Raw genomic sequence first — 15,006 nt, 5'->3', positions numbered from 1 at the left:
AATTGCAAGGAAATCAAACATGCAATTTTGATTTTTTTTCGACCTTAGGAGGTTTAAAAATTGATAGAATCAACCAAATCTCTGGATTTAAGCAGTAAAATACAGTCAAATCCAACTCCCAAATTTCAGAATAAATGTCAAGGATTGTGCATAAATTATGCACGGTCCAACAAACATTTTTTGAAATTTTCAGAGATGAAAGATATTGTGATTCTACTACGGATTCCAGAAAATTGTCTGGTTTGGAGATGTTTAGATAGATCAAATAAGCAGTCAAAGGTCGAAATAGGAGATCCCTTAAAATTTAGGGTTTTACTGTTTAACCATTTAATTTTTATAATAAAAAGACTGATTTCAATTGCAAATTTGAAATAGAAATCAGATCTGAAACAAACAATAAAAATTATATACTTCACATGCTTAATTTCCTCAAAATGAAAAATTAGGGTTTTTATGCAATTAACCTCTAAATTTCGCAAAAAGATCAAACTCAGAAAATGAAATTTTAAAGTTCACATTTCAATTATTCAGATCTAACAAATAAGAAATCAAAATTAAGATATAGGACGTCAGGCTCACCAGAATGTAAAGTGGAAAATTGAACCCTAGTGATTCCCCACCTAGGAGAGAGAAAGGAAATCACTAGGATGATTTTCACTTGGGAGATACTTTACATTCAAAAGAGGGGTTGAATTCACTAGATCCAAACCCTAGAGTGAATAAGGATCTGAATACTAAGTGAATTTCAAGGGTGCAATGCAATTTATCCTCTTTTGTAAGTAGAAGAGTTGACTTGTTGACTATGCAGAAAATGAAGACAAAATGGGTGAAATAAGGAGCTACCAATTTGAGATCGCATTGTAACTTTGGATCTGAGGTATTTAGACTTATAAAGACCTTCCCTATAAATTTAGAGAAAATTCATCGGGACCATGTGTAAGTTATGCACGGTCCTTCAAAAAATCCGCGAGATGAAAAGGGTTTTTCCATCTCTGCAAATGAATCCTAAATTTACAATTACAGTCACGCACCTGCAACTTGTGTTGGTATTTTACATATGTTGATATGGTTTTTTCATTGATGTAAACACTTATCAACTCTAGTCAAGCCTACTAGCACTTGGAGATTTGGGAATGTTCACCGGCAAGCAAGTGAATTTATGCACAGTCACTGGTATCTTATTCATCAGTAGGATATATTATTCAAGGACACTTGAAATGATATGGAAAACACTTGGTTATGTCGAAGACATCATTTGGACAATTTTTCTTGGAGATTTGTTCATTCGTATATTCATGTTTTCATATTTGTTGTTACCGACAAATAGGTCTAGGATAAACACCGATAGGCCTATCTATTCTAGATCAGCAAGACACGCAATGGAGATGATTTATTATTGTTGTAAATGCATTAAGATGACATGTTGAATCAGATATTGCATTGGTTATTGATTTAATTGTAAATTGTTTTATTGTAATACCTTTTGTAAAGTCGACCTATACATTTTGGTCCTAGGTTTTGGTATATATGTAAGATCTTATTTGTAAGATTGATATGCGATTAGGACAAATATTTGTATAAAGGTATATGCAAGAATAAGAAGAGCAATACACACAGACATCATTTGAAGGTTGAAGGAAGGTTTTTGTGAAGACATATCAGAACTACACTGGTACTGAATCCAACATATGAGGATGCTATTTTAAGCAATACATCATTATTGGATTTAACCATCCAATTGTAGTCAGCGTGACTCCCATTTGTGTTTGAGCAGTGAGCTCTAGGGGCTTGGCCTTTCTGCATGTGCAGACCCCCTATCGTATACACATACTATATGTAGTAGTATCATCTGATTGTGGGTAAGGTTTCCCACCATGGTTTTTCCCCTTATAGGGTTTCTCTGTACAAATATTGGTGCTATGTGTTGTGGATGATATTGTCTTTCTATTTAATGCATTAATCTTTACTGGTACTGCAATTAACTGATAAACTATCTACCGACATAAAGTTTGGTTTATCGGTATTAAGCATTAAGTTTGGTTAAGTTGTTTTGGTTTGAATTTATTTGAAAACTAATTCACTCCCCCCCCCCTCTCAGTTGCCTCCAGGACCTAATAATTGGTATCAGAGCTTAGTCCTCTTTTTTTGGAAGTTTAACAGCTTGAGGAGATCCAATGTCTTCTAACTATTTCAGGAAGGACACTCCTAAACTTGATGGAACTAACTATGGCAAATGGAAGATTAGGATGGAGACACATCTAAATTGCATTGGAAAGGACATCTAGGAAGTTACAAAGAATGGATATACTACTCCTATTCATGGTCAACCTAATCCACCTAACTTGGCTAAAGATGAGGAAAATGATTGCAAAGCAAGAGAAGCACTTTTGAGTGCATTATCAGATCAGAAAATCATGGGATTATCAGATAGATCCACTGCTAAACCTATTTGGGACCATTTGGAAACATTGAATGAAGGAGATTCCATAGACAAAATTGCAAAACTTGAGAGCTTCCAAGTCAGGTATGAAAATCTGAAAATGGAAGAAGATGAAAGAATTTCTGCTTTTATGGAAAAAGTTAATGAAATTGTTTTAGGTATTAAATGTTGTGGAGGAACCTTAAGTGAAGATGAAATTGTTTCAAAAGTTTTAAGAGGATTGCCACCGACATACAAAATGAAAGTTACTACTATAAATGAGTTAAGAACAATGCCTAATACATCAGTAACTAGAGATACATTGATTGAAAAACTTTCATCTTTTGAAATTGAGGAATTTGGTCATGTTGCTACTATAAAGAAAGATTTAGATTTTAAGGCATCAACTTCATCTGCATCATCATCATTTTAAAAGTCTGATTGGAAAGCTTTTTATTCAAGAGAACTTGAAGAAAGTAAGAGAGAAAATGAATAACTTGAAGAACTTGAAACACTATTTGCAAGGAAAATGCCTAAAGGTCCAGTTGGAAGTAAGTATGAAGGTAAAGCACTGTTTAAATGTTTTAACTATAATAAGATTGGTCATATGGCTTCAAGATGCCCTAATAGACATGTAAGATTAAAAGAAGAAGCTAGAAGAACATACAAGCCTAACCCTAAATATCAGAGATATAGATTTTAGAAGAATAAAGACTAGTCTTGTTATCTTGCTGATGAAGGAGTCACTGATGATTCTGATGAGGATCCAATAGAAAATGGATGGGTCTTTGTTGCTATACTGAAGATCAAGTGACACCTACTGTTCAATCAGTAGAGTAGGCTCTGGCAGCTAAAGTTGAGGTTAAGGATGAATGGATCATTGATTCAAGATGTTCACATCATATGACTAGTGATAAAAGTAAATTCTTGACTTTTCAGGAATATAATGGAGGTCTGGTAAGATTTGGAGATGATAAAGCTTGTTTGATCAAAGGTAAAGGTACTATATCTCTTGATGATAAGCATAATACTGACAATGTTTACTATGTTGAAGGTTTAAAGCATAATCTTTTGAGTGTTGGTCAATTAGTTGAAAAAGGATTTCAGTTACAATTCAAGAATGGGAAATGCAAAATTATGAACAAAACTAGTTTGGAAATTGCAATCGGTAATCAAACTAGAGGTAATATCTTTCATTTGAATAATAATGAAAAAACATGCTTGATTGCACATATTGATGAAAGTTGGCTATGGCATAAGAGACTCTGTCATGTAAATTTTGATTGCATTATGAAAATTAGTACAACTAAAGCAGTTAGAGACTTACATAAAATTGTTAAGCCTCAGAATCTGGTATGAAAGGAATTTCAATTTGGAAAACAAGTTAGAGAATCTTTTAAAAGTATTCCAAAAAAATCCAATAGTGCTCTTGAATTAATTCATACTGACTTATGTGGTCCAACTAGAACTAAAATCTTACAAGGTGATAGATATTTCATGCTAATCATTGATGACTATTCTAGAATGTGTTGGGTTACTTTTCTCAGAGAAAAATCAGAAGCACTTGGGAAATTCAAGCTATTCAAGGTGATGGTAGAAAATGAAACCGGTAAGAAAATCAAATGTCTAAGATCAGATCAAGGAGGTGAATTTACATCTAAGTAATTTAATACATTTTGTGAAGTAAATGGAATCAGAAGACAGTTATCAGCACCCTGGACACCCCAACAGAATGGAGTTGTAGAAAGGAAAAATAGAACTATCTTGGATGTAGCTAGAAGTATGTTATCAGAAGAAAATCTACCACATGTATATTGGAGAGAGGCAGTAAGCACATCAGTCTACACATTCAACAAAGTTCACATCAAAGGTGAAACTGGTAAGACCCCTGATGAACTAGGGTTTAGCATTACTCCTACTCTTAAATATTTCAGAATATTTGGAATTAAATGCTATATTAGAAGAGATGAGTATATTGGAAAATTTGATCCTAGAAGTGATGAAGGAATATTTCTTAGTTAGAGAAAAATGTTGAGAGTACAAATGTGAAAATTGATGAACAATTTAGAGGAACTTCAAGGTATATAGACTCTAAATCGGCAACATAGATATTGAGAAATGAACACACACCAGTACAGAATGAAGATCCAGTTACACCGATATCATCTGAAAATTCCAATGTAACTGAAGAACAACAACAAACAAAGACACCCCAGTATGTAAGGTTGAATCATTTTGAAGATCAGATAATTGGGAACAAGTATCAAGGAGTTATGACAAGAGCAAGACTGGCAAATGAAGAGGTATGTCTTATTTCTCAAATTGAACCAGCATCAATTAATGAGGCATGTGAAGATAAACACTAGATTAAAGCTATGGAAGAAGAACTAAAACAAATTGAGAAGAATAACACATGGACATTAGTTCCCTGGCCTAAAGACAAAAATGTAATTGCAACAAAATGGGTATTCAAAAACAAACTCAATGAATATGGTAAGGTAATCAGAAATAAAGAAAGACTAGTATGTAAGGGATATTCACAGAAAGAAGGAACTAATTACAATGAAAGCTTTGCACCGGTAGCCAAAATTGAGGTAGTTAGATTATTCTTGGCTTTTGTAGCACACAAGAAATACAAAGTATATCAAATGGATATTAAATGTGCATTTCTGAATGGAGATCTTGAAGAAGAAGTTTACATTGAGAGACCTAATGGATTTTCTTTGACAAATAACAAAGATATGGTTTGCAAGTTAAGGAAAGCTTTGTATGAGTTGAAGCAAGCTCCAAGAGCTTGGTATGCTAGATTGGATAAATATCTTTTGAAGATTGGTTTTCTAAAGGTAATGTTGATAGCAACTTATACTATAAAGTGACTAATGATGACATCTTGGTTATAGAAGTTTTTGTTGATGATATAGTCTTTGGAGGAGAAGATGGTTTGTGTAAAGACTTTTCTATTGAAATGCAACAAGAATTTGAAATGTCTATGATTGGAGAGATAAAATTCTTTTTAGGATTACAGATTTCACAGACTGATAAAGGTATATTCTTGAGTCAATCTAAGTACTTAAAGGAGTTACTAAAGAAATTTGGGAGAGAAAACTCTAAACCAGTACGCACACCTATGACTACAACTGATAAATTATCACTAAGGGATGAATCTACACCTATTAATCTGACTAGGTACAAATCTATGATAGGAGGTCTATTGTATTTGACACAAACAAGACCTGATATTATGAATGCAGTATGTATTGTTTCAAGATTTCAGAGTAATCCCAAAGAAAATCATGAATCAATAGTAAAAAGGATTTTCTGGTACTTACAAGGCACTACAAATATTTGCCTACAGTATCCTAGAGGTGAAAACTTTGAATTATGTGCATACACAGATGCAAATTGGGCAAGAGATGTAGATGACAGAAAAAGCACCACCAGCGGAGCATTTTTTCTTTGAAGCATATTAATTTCTTGGTTGAGTAAGAAACAAAGTTGCACATCTTTATCAACAACAGAATCAGAATATGTTGCAGCAAGAACTAACTGTACACAAGTATTATGGCTTAAACAAATGTTGAAGGACATAAAAGTAAAATGCAAACAACCTATAACTATCTATTGTGATAATACAACAACAATTGATATATCTAAGAATCTGGTACTACATTCTAAACCTAAACATGTCTCTATTAAATTGAATTTACTAAAACAGAATGTTGAAGCAAAAGAAGTAAAACTAATTTATGTGAATACTAAAGAGTAGATTACATATATTTTCACTAAGTTTTTGCCTTAGGAGACTTTTGAATATCTTAGAGAATAGCTTGGGGTCATACCCCCACCGGTAGAAACTTAGACAGTTGATGGTTGTCATCAATCGACAGAACTAATAGAGAAATCTTGTACTCTGGTTTTGATGAGGAGAGCTACTTCTCAGGGGCAGTAGTTGGTATACTAAATAAGTTGGTATTTTATATTTGAACCTAGTTTTTGTATTGCTTTGGAATTTGATGTCAAAGGGGGAGAGATTGATATGGAAAATCACATGTCACTCCTAGGGGGAGAGACTTTATCTCTTGGGGAGAGATTTTTATTTTGGGAGAGATTGATTACTCTCTGAATTTTGATCTCTAGTTATGTTGTTTTTTTTGGCATTTTTGTTTTGGCACATTGATGTTTTTTCCATCCTGTGTTGACATCAATGCCAAAGGGGGAGATTGTTGGTATTTTGGATATGTTGATATGGTTTTGTCATTGATGTCAACACTTATCAACTTTGGTCAAGCCTACTAGCACTTGGAGATTTGGCAATGTTCACCGGCAAGCAAGTGACTTTATGCATAGTCACTGGTATCTTATTCACCGACAGGATATATTATTCACCGACACTTGAAATGATATGGAAAACACTTGGTTATATCAAAGACATCGTTTGGATAGTTTGTCTTGGATATTTGTTCATTGGTATATTCGTGTTTCCATATTTGTTGTTACTGGCAAATAGGTCGAGGATAAACACCAGTAGGCCTATCTATTCCAGATCAGCACGACATGCTATGGAGATGATTTATTACTTTTGTAAATGCATTAAGTTGATATGTTGAATCGGATATTGCATTGGTTATTGATTTAATCGTAAATTGTTTTATTGTAATATCTTTTGTAAAGCCGACCTATACATTTTGGTCCTAGGTTTTGGTATATATGTCAGATCTTATTTGTAAGATCGATATGCAATTGGGAAAAATATTTGTATTAAGGTATATGCAAGAATAAGCAGAGCAATACATGCAAACATCATTTGATGGTTGAAGGAAGGTTTTTGTGAAGACATATCAGAACTACACCGATACTGAATCCAACATATGAAGATACTATTTTAAGCAGTACATCATTATTGGATTTAACCATCCAATTGTAGTTAGTGTGACTCCCATTTGTGTTTGAGCAGTGATCTCTAGGCGGTTAGCCTTTCTACATGTGCATACCCCCTATTGTATACACATATTATCTGCAGTAGTATCATCTGAATGTGGGTAATGCTTCCCACCATGGTTTTTCCCCTTATAGGGTTTCCACGTACAAATATTGGTGTTATGTGTTGTGGATGATATTGTCTTTCTATTTCATGCTTTAATATTTACTGGTACTACAATTAACTGATAAACAGTCTACCGGCATTAAGTTTGGTTAAGTTGTTTTGGTTTAAATTTATTTGACAACTGATTCACCCCCGCCCCCCCTCTTAGTTGCCTCCAGGACCTAACAACTTGCACATAGAAAATAAGGGAAGAAGGGTTGTGGATAGGGGTTTTCCTTAGTTAAACCTCGGTTGAGGAATTTGTTGGCCATTTAGAGGAATTGATTATGTGTTGCATTGATGTTTTCTCATTGATGTCAACACTAGTTGTTTTGGATGCTTTAGCGACACCCTTCTGGTCCCAGTAGGTTGAGTAGTTTCTCGTTGGTTTGGATCTGGTATGGTTTGGTTATGGAATTGGCTTATTCATGATATTCATGTTCATATTCAGTCAGTTAGTTTTGGTTTGGTGATCAGATGCTATCCTATTTGCCCAGAATTTTGATTTGTTGTTTTGGCGAGGGTTTCACCGACAAATCTTATAATGAAGATCTTTGATGATATGCATAAGTGGTGTTTGTGTAGCCTTTTGTATGGATTAAGGATGTTAATGGTGATCATGTTTGAGACTTGGTGGATGGAGATCATTTCTTTAGCATGTGGACCTATATTGGGTCCCAGTTGATCTAGGTTATGGACTGGCTTAATGTAACGTGTGGATTGGACCTATCGATGTGTTTTCAGGATGTCTTATGTGTTGGATATTATTTGTTTGGTCTAAGGCTGACATGTGTTGTAATTATGTAATTGGTTTATTGTATGGTGGCTGACCTAATTGTTTATGGTCAAGGGTTTGTATATATATGATGTAAGATCTCATTTTAAATCACATATGGGAATGGGATTAGGAGATTATCTATGTGAATAATGTAATATCATTCAGGCAAAGGATTTGGTCGATTATTGGAGATCAAGTTGGTTTTATGTAAGAGGATTTAGTCCTCTGGTATTGAGCTTAACCGGAACTATACTCAAGCATAGGAGATGATATCATTGCAGTTCATTCATTATTTCGGATTGTAGTTTGGATTTCTATGTAGTCAGTGAGACTCCTTTTGTGATGAGTAGTGCACTCTAGGTTGTTGGTCTTCCTGCAAGTGTAGGCCCCTCAATTGTAATTCACATACTTATTGTAGAAGTATTATCTGACTGTGGGTAGGATTCCCACTGTGGTTTTTGCCTTTATTGGGTTTTCCACATATAAATCCTGGTGTCATGTGGATGGTATCTATTCTATTATTATTGTTTATGCTTAATTGGTTTAACTGATATTCTGGTATTTTTCTTAAGCATTTTGGTATTAATGTTTTGGGTTTCGGTATTAAAGATTTAATTGCTAAATGTTTTGGTAATTTATGACAACTGATTCATCCCCCCTCTAGGTTGTTTTCCGGTTATTTGAGCTATCTAACAATTGGTGTCAGAGATTTTCTCCTCTCTACAGAAAGCTTAACTGCTTGAGGAAGATCCTATGGCGGCTAACAGTTCAAGTTCATCCAGTTCATTTGGAGCTATCTTTCAGAGAGATATTCCTAGGCTTGATGGAAATAATTACACAGTATGGAAGATTCAGATGGAGACTCATCTGAGATGTCTTGGTAAGGAGATTTGGGGGATCACGCCAAATGGTGTTACACCTCATAATCTGGCATCTGGAAATCCTCCTCTGGAAAACTTGGATAAGGAGCTTGAGAATGATTGTAGAGCAACAAAATCCCTCTTGTGTGCTCTTTTTGATCAACAAATAATGGGATTAACTGACAAATCATCTAGAAGGGATATATGGGATAAGTTGGAGACTCTTATGTTAAAATTGTAAACCTTGATGTTTACTTGGTGAGATATGAGAACCTAAAGATGGAAGAAGATGAAAGGATTATTGCTTTCAAGGAAAGGGTAAATGAGATTGTTATGGGAATTCAATGTTGTGGTGGAGCTCTGAGTGAAGATGAAATTGTTTCTAAAGTTCTGAGAGCCCTACCACCGACTGACAAGATGAAGGCTACTGCAATTAGTGAGTTGAGGACAATGGATAATACATCTGTCAATAGAGATACTTTGGTTGGGAAATTATCCGCTTTTGAGCTTGAATAATTTGGACCTTCTAAAGCTATGAAGTCTAAACCTTCTTTTCATGCATCTACATCATCAACCGACAAGCAAGATTGGAAAGATTTGTATGCAAAAGAATTAAATGATATGAAGAGAGAGGACGAAGAGTTTGACAAACTTGAAGCCATATTTTCTAGAAGGGTACCTAAAGGACCGACAGTGAGTAAGTATGAAAGAAAAAACCTTTTAAATGTTTTGCATGTAATAAGATAGGTCATTTTGCATGTAGATGTCCTATAAGGAATTCAAGATTTGAAGAATGAGTTAGAAGATCTTTTAAGCCTAACCCTGGCTATCAGAACAAGTATAAGTACAAGCAAAACATAGACAAATCATGCTACATAGTGGATGAGGAAGGCATTTCTGATTCTGACGATGAACCGACAAAGGATTTTGCTTGTAGTTTCAGCAATGGAAAGGAATGGGTGTTCCTGGCTATCAAGGAAGATATTTTGACATTGGAAGAGAATGTACCCGAAGAGAAGGCACTTGCTACTAAAATTGAAGACAAGGATGAATGGGTAATTGACAGTGGTTATTCACATCATATAATTGGAGATAAAGGGAAGTTTCTATCTTTGCAAGAATTTGATGGTGGTCTGGTTAGATTTGGAAATGACAAAGCATGTATGATCAAAGGAAAATGAACTATATCATTCGATGGTAAGAACAATACTAATAATTTTTATTATATTGAAGGTTTAAGGCATAATATTTTGAGTGTAGGACAATTGGTGGATAAAGTATTTCAATTATAGTTCAAGGATGGAAAATGCAAAATCATTAGCAGATCTAGTTTGGAGATTGCAATAGGCACACAAACAAAAGGTAATATATTTCATTTGAATTCTGATGAGAAGACATGTTCGATTGCATAGATTGATGAAAGTTGGCTATGGCATAAGAGGCTATGTCATGTGAATTTTTATTGCATTGTGAAGAACAATTCTACTAAGGCAGTTAGAGATATACCTAAGATTGTGAAGCCCTATAATATGGTATGTATAGAATGTCAAATGGGTAAACAGGTCAGAACCTCTTCTAGGAGTATACAAGATAAATCTAATGATGTTCTTGATCTTATTCATACTGATTTGTGTGGCTTTGCTAGAGTTAAAATTTTTCAAGGTGATAGATATTTCATGCTAATCATTGATGATTATTATAGAATGATGTGGGTTGCTTTTATAAGGGAGAAATCTAAGGCATTTGAAAAGTTTAAAATCTTTAAGGCTAAAGTGGAAACTGAGATAGGATTGAAGATTAAATGTTTGAGGTTAGATCATGGTGGAGAATTCACATCTGGTGAGTTTAATAACTTTAGTGAGAAGCATGGCATAAGGAGACAATTTTCCGCTCCCTGGACACCTCAGCAAAATGGAGTTGTGGAAAGAAAGAATGAAACTATCTTGGATGCAGCTAGGACAATGATGATGGAAGCTAGTCTACCTCATATCTAATGGAGAGAAGTTGTGAGCACGATGATTTATACATTCAACAAAGTACATATCAAAGGAGAAACCAGTAAGACACCTTATGAATTATGGTTTGGCAATACACCTACAGTTAAGTATTTCACAATATCTGGTAGTAAATGTTATGTTAGGAGAGATGATATCATAGGCAAATTTAATCCTAGATGTGATGAAGGCATATTTATTGGTTATTATAATGAAAGAAAGGCATATAGATGTTTTAACAAAAGATTTCAAAGAATTATGGAGACTGCTAATGTCAAGGTGGATGAGATGAATAGAGGTCAAATCAGAGTTTATGAGAAGGAACCGACAGTGTAAATGATTATATCTGAATTAGTACCATCTTTACCAGAATAGAGTGTTGAACCACTTACTCCGACAGTATCAGAAAATTCTACAGTAACTAAAGAACCAGGAAGAGGAACAGAGAGTCAAAATACTCCTAGGTATGTGAGATTGAATCATTTAGACGATCATATTATTGGGGATAAAAACCATGGAGTAATGACAAGAAGAATACTGGCAACTAATGAGGTATGCTTAATTTCTCAAGTTGAACCTGTATCAGTAATTGAGGCATGTAAAGATGAATATTGATCAAAAGCTATGAAAGAAGAATTAGATTAGATTGAGAAGAATAACACATGGACTTTAGTTCCTCGGCCTAAAAATAAGAATGTTATTGGAACTAAATGGGTTTTAGAAATAAATTGAATGAGGATGGTCAAGTTGTAAGGAGTAAGAATAGATTGGTTTGTAAAGGATATTCTTAGAAGGAAGGAATTGATTATGGTGAGAATTTTGCACCTCTAGCTAGGATTGAAGTTGTAAGATTATTTCTTGCCTATGTTTCCCATAAGAACAACAAGGTTTATTAGATGGATGTTAAGTGTGTAGTTTTTTATTGAGGATCTTGATGAGGAAGTTTATATTAAGCAACCTGATGGTTTTTCACTATCAGATGATACAAAAATGGTTTGCAGGTTAAAAAAGGCTTTATATAGATTAAAATAGGCACTCGGAGCTTGGAAAGGTTGGATAAATATCTTTTGAAGCTTGGTTTTACTAAAGGTAATGCTGACAGTAATTTATATTATAATATCACTAATGATGATATACTGATTATTGAACTATTTGTTGATGAGATTATTTTGGAGGTGAAGATAGGTTTTGTAAGGAATTTCCTAACAATATGAAGAAAGAATTTGAGATGTCTATGATTGGGGAAATGAAATTTTTCTTAGGTTTGCAACTTACTCAGATTGACAAAGGTTTTTTCATCTATCAAACTAAGTATGTTAGGGAATTATTGAATAAATTTGGTATGGGAGATTCTAAACTAGTAAGTACTCCTATGGTTACAAGTGAGAAATTGACAGGGAAAGATGTTTCTACACCAGTAAATCCTACAAGATACAAATCTATGATTGGAGGTCTGCTTTATTTGACTCAGACAAGGCCTGACATAATGAATGTTATTTGTATTATATCAAGATTTCAGAGTGATCCTAGAGAAAATCATTACAGTGAGGTGAAAAGGATTTTTAGATATTTAAAAGGTACATCAGAATATGGTTTGTGGTACCCTAAGGATGATGACTTTACTTTATGTGCATATACCAATGTTGATTGGGCTAGAGATGTTGATGATAGGAAAACTACATTTGGTGGAGCTTTCTTTCTTCGAAAGAAGTTGGTTTCATGGATTAGCAATAAACAGTCATATACTTCTTTATCTACTGCTAAAGCTAAGTATGTTGCTGCTGCTACGAACTATACATAGGTTCTATGGATGAAGCAAATGTTGAAGGATATAAAGGTGGATTGTAATGAATTGGTAGTTATTTACTATGATAACTCTGCTACTATTGATATATCAAAAAATCTAGTATTTCATTCTAAGATGAAGCACATATCTATTGAGTATAACTTGTTAAAGGAAAAGGTGGAAGCAAATGAAGTTAGACTGGTTTATGTAAACACTAAAGAGAAGATTGTAGATATCTTCACTAAACCTTTGCCTAAGGAATCATTTGAGTACTTCAAAGATAGATTGGGAGTTTATGCCCCTCTGGTAGAGACTTGATCGATCCTTTTTGGCATCAGTCTGGTATGCATTATCAAAGATATTTTTCATTTCGGCACTGATGTGGGTATGTTGCTGCTCAGGGGGAGTAATTATCTTTATGATTCAATGGTTTATGTTTTTTCTTTGATATTTTTGTCAAATTTTTGGCATTGATGTCAAAGGGAGAGAAATAATAATGTGAAAAAGAAAAAGTTAAGGAGCTCTATATATTAGGGGGAGATATATGTGTACTTTAGAGATTTACAAGACATCATTCACAACAGGAGTTTGGTCTTTGTTTCATAACTTCATTGCTATATCTTTATGTGGGAGATTGTTGGCTATCTTCCACTGGGGGGAACTTGTTTGGCATTTCTTGGTACTTAGATGTTTTTCACATCTAGTGTTTCCATCAATTGCAAAGGGTGAGATTGTTGGAAATTTGGAGGAATGGATTATGTGTTGCACTGATGTTTTGTCATTGATGTCAACACTAGCTGTTTTGGTTTTGGATGCTTTACCGACACCCTTTTGGTCCTGTTAGGTTGAGTATTTTCTGGTTGGTTTGGATCCAACATGATTCTGTATGCTCCAGTATGGTTTGGTTATGGAATTGGCCTATTCATGATACTCATGTTCATATTTCAGTTTGTTGGTTTTGATCTAGTGATCGGATGCTATCTTGTTTGCTTGAAAGTTTGATTTGTTGTTCCGACGATGGTTTCACCGGCAGAGCTTTTAGTGAAGATCTTTTATGATATTCATAAGTGGTTTTGGTGCAGTTTCTAGTATAGATTCAAGATGCTAATGGTGATCATGTTTGAGACTTGGTGGATGGAGATAATTTCTTTAGCATGTGGACCTATATTGGGTCCCAGTTTATCTAGGTTATGGATCGGCAATGTAACGTGTGTATTGGACCTCTCGATGTGTTTTCGGGATGTCTTATGTGTTGGATATTATTTGTTTGGTCTAAGGCTGACATGTTTTATAATTATGTAATTGGTTTATTGTTTAGTGGCCGACCTGATTGTTTATGGTCAAGAGTTTGTATATATATGATGTAAGATCTCATTGTATATCACATATGGGAATTGGATTAGGAGATTATCTATCGTGATGTCTTATGTGTTGGATATTATTTGTTTGGTCTAAGGCCGACATGTTTTGTAATTATGTAATTGGTTTATTGTCTAGTGGTCGACTTGATTGTTTATGGTCGAGGGTTTGTATATATATGATGTAAGGTCTCATTGTAGATCACACATGAGAATGGGATTAGGACATATATGTCCGAGTAATGTAATATCATTTAGGTAAAGGATTTGGTGAATCATTGGAGATCAACTTGGGTTTATGTAAGAGGATTTAGTCCTCTGTTATTGAGCTTAACTGTAACTCTACTTAGGCATAGGAGATGCTATCATGGTAGATTATTCATTATTCCAGATTGTATTCTGGATTTCTATGTAGTCAGTGAGACTCCTTCTATGATGAGCAGTGTGCTCTAGGTTGTTGGCATTCCTGCAAATGGTCTGCAAGTGCAGGCCCCTAAATTGTAATTCACATACTTACTATAGAAGTATAATCTGACTGTGGGTAGGCTTCCCACCGCGGTTTTTCCCTTTATTGGGTTTTCCATGTATAAATCTAGGTGTCATGTGGATGGTATTTATTCTCTGATTATTGTTTATGTTGGAAACCAATAACACTGAGAGGGGGGGGTGAATCAATGTTATACCAAAATAGTAGATTTTAGCCTTAATAAAACATTCATACACCAACC

This window comes from Cryptomeria japonica, chromosome 2, assembly GCF_030272615.1.
Source record: "Cryptomeria japonica chromosome 2, Sugi_1.0, whole genome shotgun sequence".
NCBI classification, from domain to species: domain Eukaryota; kingdom Viridiplantae; phylum Streptophyta; class Pinopsida; order Cupressales; family Cupressaceae; genus Cryptomeria; species Cryptomeria japonica.
Note: the sequence above shows the minus strand (reverse complement) of the source record.